This window comes from Clupea harengus, chromosome 14 (assembly GCF_900700415.2).
Source record: "Clupea harengus chromosome 14, Ch_v2.0.2, whole genome shotgun sequence".
NCBI lineage: Eukaryota > Metazoa > Chordata > Actinopteri > Clupeiformes > Clupeidae > Clupea > Clupea harengus.
In genome coordinates, this window is record NC_045165.1 from 8,103,612 (window position 1) to 8,112,559 (window position 8,948).

Sequence of the window (8,948 nt, forward strand, 5' to 3'; positions counted from 1 at the left end):
AAATGAATGATAGACCAAAGTATTTCCTGCCATGAAGCATTTATTATAATAACAAACATTTATTATGTGACATTTTGATGTTGACTGAATGAATAGAAGCATCCACACACATATCCACTCCATCTAAACTCCTTTGATGAGGGTTTTGAGTGAGGGAGCAGTACTCCTCTGTAGCACTGTGTCACTAGCAGCACAGAAGTACCGAGCAGAATCTAACAGAGTCAGATTTGAGATAGCCAGTGATCCTTTAATAGCCCCTTCCCTCCGTAGCTCAAACCGACCACCCTGAAACTCTGCCTCATTAGTGGGTTCACCAGTGCTGTAGCCATGACCTATGAGAGCCATGACTGTGCTACCACTGGCTTGGCGGTACCATAACATGACTACAAGGTTGCTGTCATCATGGCTGCAGAAGATCTCCTCTGTGCCCTTGTGCTTTGCTAAGATGTTTGATGATTGCAGAAACTTCACACAATTAGTAGTCCCTGTAAAAAAATTATAATAATTCAGCATAAGCCAGAAACAATAGAAAACATTGTAAATGATGTAAACTTTTTCTACCATTGGATCAATACTTAACATGAGATTAAAATCACAATGCCCAGCTGTAAAGTAATACAAGACATTCTTCTAGTGTGCTTGCTGCTCTTGATGGTCCTCTGACTCTTTCTGTTCAGGACACTTAAATCTGATGCACACCTCCAATGAGTGTCATCATTCTGTCTACGTGAGGTCAGAGACACGTTGGTTACGTCTTCCTCTGTTGCAATTTACAGCCAACGAGACACACGATGGTTCCAGAGAGGTGATATCAGACTTGCCCTTTCATATTATAGTTGCCAACAGCCTTTTAGTCGCCAAGTATGTTAAGGATGTGGATGATTACAAAGATTATTGAAGTTTAATCTAAACTCTTACAGTCCACAGTCCAAGAAATCCAAACAAGGATAGAATCACATGTTTTGCCCTATGTTGTGTTGTAAATTTAAAACAGCAGCAAATGTAGCTGACTGACATGCATATAACCCATGTGAAAGGGAGAAAATTCCAGCAACAATGGTACTGTATACAATATGTGTATATAATCAAAGGTTGTGAGGGATATAGTTTTCTGTGACTGGACTGGACTCTAGCGTTAAAATACCTAATGGTCATATTTATATTTGTCATTTACATGTTCAGGAATTTCATTATTGAAAATCTGCACTTTACAGGCAGGCCAAATCATAAGGCAAAACTCCAAATTCCATCCAATAAATAGTAAACTATTTTTTATATAAAAATGAATGATGGAACAAAGTATATCCTGCCAAGAAGCATTTATTATTATAACAAACATTTATTATGTGAATAGAAGCAGCCACACACATCTCCTCTCCATCTAAACTCCTTTGATGAGGGTTTTGAGTGAGGGAGCAGTACTCATCTGTAGCACTGTGTCACTAGCAGCACAGAAGTACGCAGCAGAATCTAACAAATTCAGATTTGAGATAACCAGTGATCCTTTAATAACCCCTTCTCTCCGTAGCTCAAACCGACCACCCTTAAACTCTCTCATAAGTGGGTTCCCCAGTGCTGTAGGCATGACCTATGAGAGCCATGACTGTGCTACCACTGGCTTGGCGGTACCATAACATGACTACAAGGTTGCTGTCATCATGGCTGCAGGAGATCTCCTCTTTGCTCTCGTGCTTTGCTAAGATGTTTGGTGATTGCAGAAACGTCACACAATTAGTAGTCCCTGTAAAATAAAAAGAAATTCAGCTTAAGCCAGAAACAATAGAAAACATTGTAAATGAAGTAAACTTTTTCTACCATTGGATCAATACTTAACATGAGATTAAAATCACAATGCCCAGCTGTAAAGTAATACAAGACATTCTTCTAGTGTGCTGCTCTTGGTGGTCCTCTGACTCCTTCTGTTCAGGGCACTTAAATCTGATGCACACCTCCAATGAGTGTCATCATTCTGTCTACGTGAGGTCAGAGACACGTTGGTTACGTCTTCCTCTGTTGCAATTTACAGCCAACGAGACACACGATGGTTCCAGAGAGGTGATATCAGTAGTTGCCAACAGCCTTATAGTCGCCAAGTATGTTAAGGATGTGGATAATTACAATGCTTATTGAAGTTTAATCTAAACTCTTACAGTCCACAGTTCAAGAAATACAAACGAGGATAGAATCACATTTTTTGCCCTATGTTGTGTTGTAAATTTAAAACGGCAGCAAATGTAGCTGACTGACATGCATATTTCGTGTGAAAGGGAGAAACCAGCAACAATGAAAGCAATATTCCTAACATAGGTTAAGCTCATTTGTGCCATGTTAAAAGCAACATTTAATTTTGTTTGCGTTTTTATGTCTTACCATCTCTTTTTCACTTCATCCTCTTCGTGCAGATGTCTGGTACACTATTAAAATTGTTATTTATAGCCGCACAAATAGTCCGAGTAATTATGTGTGTGGTGTAGAATAACTGCCCTGTATTATCGCTCTGTTTGATTTCACGTTATTAGCATGAATATCTATTTCCTGACCGCTAAACTTTCGATTCCTTCCCATGTTGGTCAGCTGTTCCATGACTCCAATACAATTGCGCCCGTGATTGAATTATGCCGTTCAGTTGAGGGTGCCGCACATTACAATTAGAAGGCGGTGACATACGTTGGCTACGCGAGCAGCACCAAGTTTAGTATATTTCACATAAAACGAAAAGGCACAGCGTGCGCTCTCTGATGGCTAGCCAAGGCGCTGTTTGTGCTGCGCTCTCTAATGTACGTACACCTGCCCCTCCGAGTGGTCATAACTGATTTGTATGACTAGCAGAGTCTGGGTACCTTTGATCTGTGAAGAGTGTGTACATTAAATGATAATATTTATTCTAAGGGGTTTCGTGGTGCAGTTTTTCCTTTCCATACCGATCATTATCGGATAGGTATCAGTATCAATCTATGTTGCGCCAATATCCAGCTAGCTTGCAGTACAAGAATATCATCACATGTCTAGGTGATGTTCATTACGTGTATATAATCAAAGTTTGTGAGGGATAAAGTTTTCTGTGACTGGACTGGACTCTAGCGTTGAAATACCTTATGCTCATATTTATATTCGTCATTTACATGTTCAGGTATTTTATTAATGAAAATCTGCACTTTACAGGCAGGCCAAATCATAAGGCAAAACTCCAAATTCCCATCCAATAAATAGCAAACAATTTCATATAAAAATGAATGACGGATTAAAGTATGTCTTGCCATGAAGAATTTATTATAATAACAAACATTTATTATGTGACATTTTTGATGTTGACTGAATGAATAGAAGCAGCCAAACACACCTCCACTCCATCTAAACGCCTTTGATGAGGGTTTTGAGTGAGGGAGCAGTACTCATCTGTAGCACTGTGTTACTAGCAGCACAGAAGTACCGAGCAGAATCTAACAGAGTCAGATTTGAGATAACCAGTGATCCGTTAATAACCCCTTCCCTCCGTAGCTCAAACCGACCACCCTTAAACCCTTCCTCATTAGTGGGGTCAACAGTACTGTAGCCATAACCAATGAGAGCCATGACTGTGCTACCACTGGCTTGGCGGTACCATAACATGACAGTAAGGGTGCTGTCATCATGGCTGCAGAAGATCTCCTCTGTGCCCTTGTGCTTTGCTAAGATGTTTGATGATTGCAGAAACTGCACACAATTAGTAGTCCCTGTAAAAAAAATAAAAAATTCAGCATAAGCCAAAAACAATAGGAAACATTTATAAATGATGTAAACTGTTTCTACCATTGGATCAATACTTAACATGAGATTAAAATCACAATGCCCAGCTGTAAAGTAATACAAGACATTCTTCTAGTGTGCTTGCTGCTCTTGATGGTCCTCTGACTCTTTCTGTTCAGGACACTTAAATCTGATGCACACCTCCAATGAGTGTCATCATTCTGTCTACGTGAGGTCAGAGACACGTTGGTTACGTCTTCCTCTGTTGCAATTTACAGCCAACGAGACACGATGGTTCCAGAGAGGTGATATCAGACTTGCCCTTTCATATTGTAGTTGCCAACAGCCTTTTAGTCGCCAAGTATGTTAAGGATGTGGATAATTACAATGCTTATTGAAGTTTAATCTAAACTCTTACAGTCCACAGTCCAAGAAATACAAACAAGGATAGAATCACATGTTTTGCCTTATGTTGTGTTGTTAATTTCAAACAGCAGCAAATATATAACTGACTGACATGCATATTGCGTGTGAAAGGGAGAAACTTCCAGCAACAATGGAAGCAATATTCCTAACATAAATTTAACTCATTTGTACAATGTTAAAAGCAACGTTTACTTTTGTTTGCGTTTTTTATGTCTTACCATCTCTTTTTTGCCCTATGTTGTGTTGTAAATTTCAAACAGCAGCAAATGTCACAGACTGACATGCATATTGCGTGTGAAAGGGAGAAAATTCCAGCAACAATAGAACCAATATTCCTACATAGGTTTAGCTCATTTGTGCCATGTTAAAAGCAACATTTACTTTTGTTTGAGTTTTTATGTCTTACCATGTATTTTTCACTCTTCGTGCAGATGTCTGGTATACTATTTCAATTGTTATTTATAGCCGCAAAAATAGTCCGAGTAATTTTTGTGTGGTGTATAATGACTGCCCTGTATTATCTACCTGTTTGATAACACATTATTAGCATGAATATCTATTTCCTGACCGCTAAACTTTTGATTCCTTCCCATGTGGGTCAGCTGTTCCATTACTCCAATACAATTGCGCCCGTGTTTTAATTATGCCGTTCAGTTGAGGGTGCCGCACATTACAATTAGAAGGCGGTGACATACGTTGGCTACGCGAGCAGCACCAAGTTTAGTATATTTCACATAAAACGAAAAGGCACAGCGTGCGCTTTCTGATGGCTAGCCAAGGCGCTGTTTGTGCTGCGCTCTCTAATGTACGTACACCTGCCCCTCCGAGTGGTCATAACTGATTTGTATGACTAGCAGAGTCTGGGTACCTTTGATCTCTGAAGAGTGTGTAAATTAAATGATAATATTTATTCTAAGGGGTTTCGTGGTGCAGTTTTTCCTTTCCATACCGATCATTATCGGATAGGTATCAGTATCAATCTATGTTGCGCCAATATCTATCTAGCTTGCAGTACAAGAATATCATCACATGTGTAGGTGATGTTCATTACGTGTATATAATCAAAGTTTGTGAGGGATAAAGTTTTCTGTGACTGGACTGGACTCTAGCGTTGAAATACCTTATGCTCATATTTATATTCGTCATTTACATGTTCAGGTGTTTTATTAATGAAAATCTGCACTTTACAGGCAGGCCAAATCATAAGGCAAAACTCCAAATTCCATCCAATACATAGTAAACAATTTCATATAAAAATGAATGATAGACCAAAGTATTTCCTGCCATGGAGCATTTATTATAATAACAAACATTTATTATGTGACATTTTGATGTTGACTGAATGAATAGAAGCATCCACACACATATCCACTCCATCTAAACTCCTTTGATGAGGGTTTTGAGTGAGGGAGCAGTACTCATCTGTAGCACTGTGTTACTAGCAGCACAGAAGTACCGAGCAGAATCTAACAGAGTCAGATTTGAGATAACCAGTGATCCTTTAATAGCCCCTTCCCTCCGTAGCTCAAACCGACCACCCTGAAACTCTGCCTCATTAGTGGGTTCACCAGTGGTGTAGCCTTGACCAATGAGAGCCAGGACTGTGCTACCACTGGCTTGGCGGTACCAGTACATTTGTGAAAGGCTGCTGTCATCATGGCTGCAGAAGATCTCCTCTGTGCCCTTGTGCTTTGCTAAGATGTTTGGTGATTGCAGAAACTGCACACAATTAGTAGTCCCTGTAAAATAAAAAGAAATTCAGCTTAAGCCAGAAACAATAGAAAACATTGTAAATGATGTAAACTGTTTCTACCATTGGATCAATACTTAACATGACATTAAAATCACAATGCCCAGCTGTAAAGTAATATAAGACATTCTTCTAGTGTGCTTGCTGCTCTTGATGGTCCTCTGACTCTTTCTGTTCAGGACACTTAAATCTGATGCACACCTCCAATGAGTGTCATCATTCTGTCTACGTGAGGTCAGAGACACGTTGGTTACGTCTTCCTGTGTTGCAATTTACAGCCAACGAGACACACGATGGTTCCAGAGAGGTGATATCAGACTTGCCCTTTCATATAGTAGTTGCCAACAGCCTTTTATTCGCCAAGTATGTTAAGGATGTGGATAATTACAATGATTATTGAAGTTTAATCTAAACTCTTACAGTCCACAGTCCAAGAAATCCAAACAAGGATAGAATCACATGTTTTGCCGTATGTTGTGTTGTTAATTTCAAACAGCAGCAAATGTAGCTGACTGACATGCATATAATCCGTGTGAAAGGGAGAAAATTCCAGCAACAATGGTACTGTATACAATATCTGTATATAATCAAAGGTTGTGAGGGATATCGTTTTTTGTGACTGGACTGGACTCTAGCGTTAAAATACCTTATGGTCATATTTATATTTGTCATTTACATGTACATGTTCAGGTATTTCATTATTGAAAATCTGCACTTTACAGGCAGGCCAAATCATAAGGCAAAACTCCAAATTCCATCCAATAAATAGTAAACTATTTTTTATATAAAAATGAATGATGGAACAAAGTATATCCTGCCAAGAAGCATTTATTATAATAACAAACATTTATTATGTGACATTTTTGATGTTGACTGAATGAATAGAAGCAGCCAAACACACCTCCACTCCATCTAAACGCCTTTGATGAGGGTTTTGAGTGAGGGAGCAGTACTCATCTGTAGCACTGTGTCACTAGCAGCACAGAAGTAAGCAGCAGAATCTAACAAATTCAGATTTGAGATGACCAGTGATCCTTTAATAACCTCTTCTCTCCGTAGCTCAAACCGACCACCCTTAAACTCTGTTTCATAAGTGGCGTTACCAGTGCTGTAGCCATAACCAATGAGAGCCATGACTGTGCTACCACTGGCTTGGCGGTACCATAACATGACATTAAGGGTGCTGTCATCATGGCTGCAGGAGATCTCCTTTTTGCTCTTGTGCTTTGCTAAGATGTTTGATGATTGCAGAAACGTCACGCAATTAGTAGTCCCTGTAAAAAAAAAAAATCAGCATAAGCCAGAAACAATATAAAATATTGTAATTGATTTGAACTGTTTCTAACATTGGATCAATACTTAACATGACATTAAAATCACAATGCCCAGCTGTAAAGTAATACAAGACATTCTTCTAGTGTGCTTGCTGCTCTTGATGGTCCTCTGACTCTTTCTGTTCAGGACACTTAAATCTGATGCACACCTCCAATGAGTGTCATCATTCTGTCTACGTGAGGTCAGAGACACGTTGGTTACGTCTTCCTCTGTTGCAATTTACAGCCAACGAGACACACGATGGTTCCAGAGAGGTGATATCAGACTTGCCCTTTCATATTGTAGTTGCCAACAGCCTTTTAGTCGCCAAGTATGTTAAGGATGTGGATAATTACAATGATTATTGAAGTCTTTCTCTGTCGCAATGTACAGCCAATAAGACATGATTGTTCCACAGAGGTGCACAGACTTGCCCTTTCATGTAGTTACTGTACTGACATAAACTATAAGCCTTTTTTGTTCCCAGGTTTGTTTATAATGTATTAAAATTGTCCTGTGTTCACAAAAAATCTTATGGATAATTTATTCAGACAATAATGATTCTTGTTCAATATAAAACTGTTATGTTCAACAGTCCAACACAGTATCAGATTTTTAGTGTTGTGAACTTCAAACGGCAGCAAATGTAGTTGACTGACATGCATATATGCGCAGATGCTAGTTCCTCTGAGAAGTCATTATTGTGACTGAGTGTGGGATGGGTTGGCCCCTTGTTTTTGTTATTGAGCTCCCCAGGATGCACTCACTGTGTAGACTGGCAGCACACAGATACACAGCTCCCTGACCTGCTTGCACACTGTTTATGGTAAGCGACCACTGCTTCTTCCCGGAACCCCATGCTTTGAAGCCTGAGTTAAAATCAGATTCAAAGGTCGCTCTGCCACTCACATATGTGACCATCATCACCGGACCTGCTCCTTCTTTGTGCTGATACTAGTACAGATAATCATAGTCAGTCTCATTCTGGTAGCAGTGCATGTCGACTGATGAACCAGTGAGATTGGAAATGTCCTTTGGCCACTGAGTGATCTGGACCCCATCTATGATACCTAAAGATGATAATAAAGATAGGGGGAAAAAAAAGGAATTGCAATGAGAAAGCGGACACAATTATGTGAAATACTGTGAAGAAAAACAGGTTCTCGAAAACCTGTGATATCTAGTTGTGAATGGTACCTAAGGAAAATGAGAGAGTTAAGAACAGGAGTGCTGTGATCATGCTGCCTCTCAGTCTGACTTCGTGTCGCAGAGAGTGAATTCACATGCAACTGAAAGTGAGGAAGTGACATCATACTGAACATGAAACATGATGCCGAGGAAGGTAAGCAAAGTTTTGACACACACAGTTGTCACTGACTCATGTTTAGGCATCATGTAGTTAAGAATGTAAGTGAAAGTGCTTTGGAGTTTAAATGGACCCCCACATAAAATGTGACTGTTTGGGGTTTTTGTATGGGGCCAGAGGAGACCTGGAGCACTGTGCTTCTCTTACTGCACAGAAGTACACGCCACTGTCATTTTGGGTAAGATGTGAGATCTCCATGAAACCATGGCTATTTGCATTTCCACTCATCTTAAAGCGTTTCTCAAACTCTGTTTCTGGGTTGTATTTAGTTGAATAAATATGTCCAATGAGATGGAGCTCTCTCTCTTCTGTTTGTTGGTACCACAAAAGGTAAAACATGTTGCTGTTGTTATGATTGCAGCTGAC

The 8,948-nt window shown here is 39.6% G+C and overlaps 1 long non-coding RNA gene across 1 annotated transcript; it reads right to left on the reverse strand.

Annotated features, from left to right (window-relative positions):
- Positions 1-5,792: 5,792 nt before the first annotated feature.
- Positions 5,793-8,639, reverse strand: LOC105899106. The gene is made up of 3 exons (XR_004165167.2): positions 8,414-8,639; positions 8,126-8,286; positions 5,793-5,891 (listed from the first exon to the last, which is right to left on the reverse strand). It is a non-coding gene; the product is annotated as an uncharacterized LOC105899106 (long non-coding RNA).
- Positions 8,640-8,948: the final 309 nt, after the last annotated feature.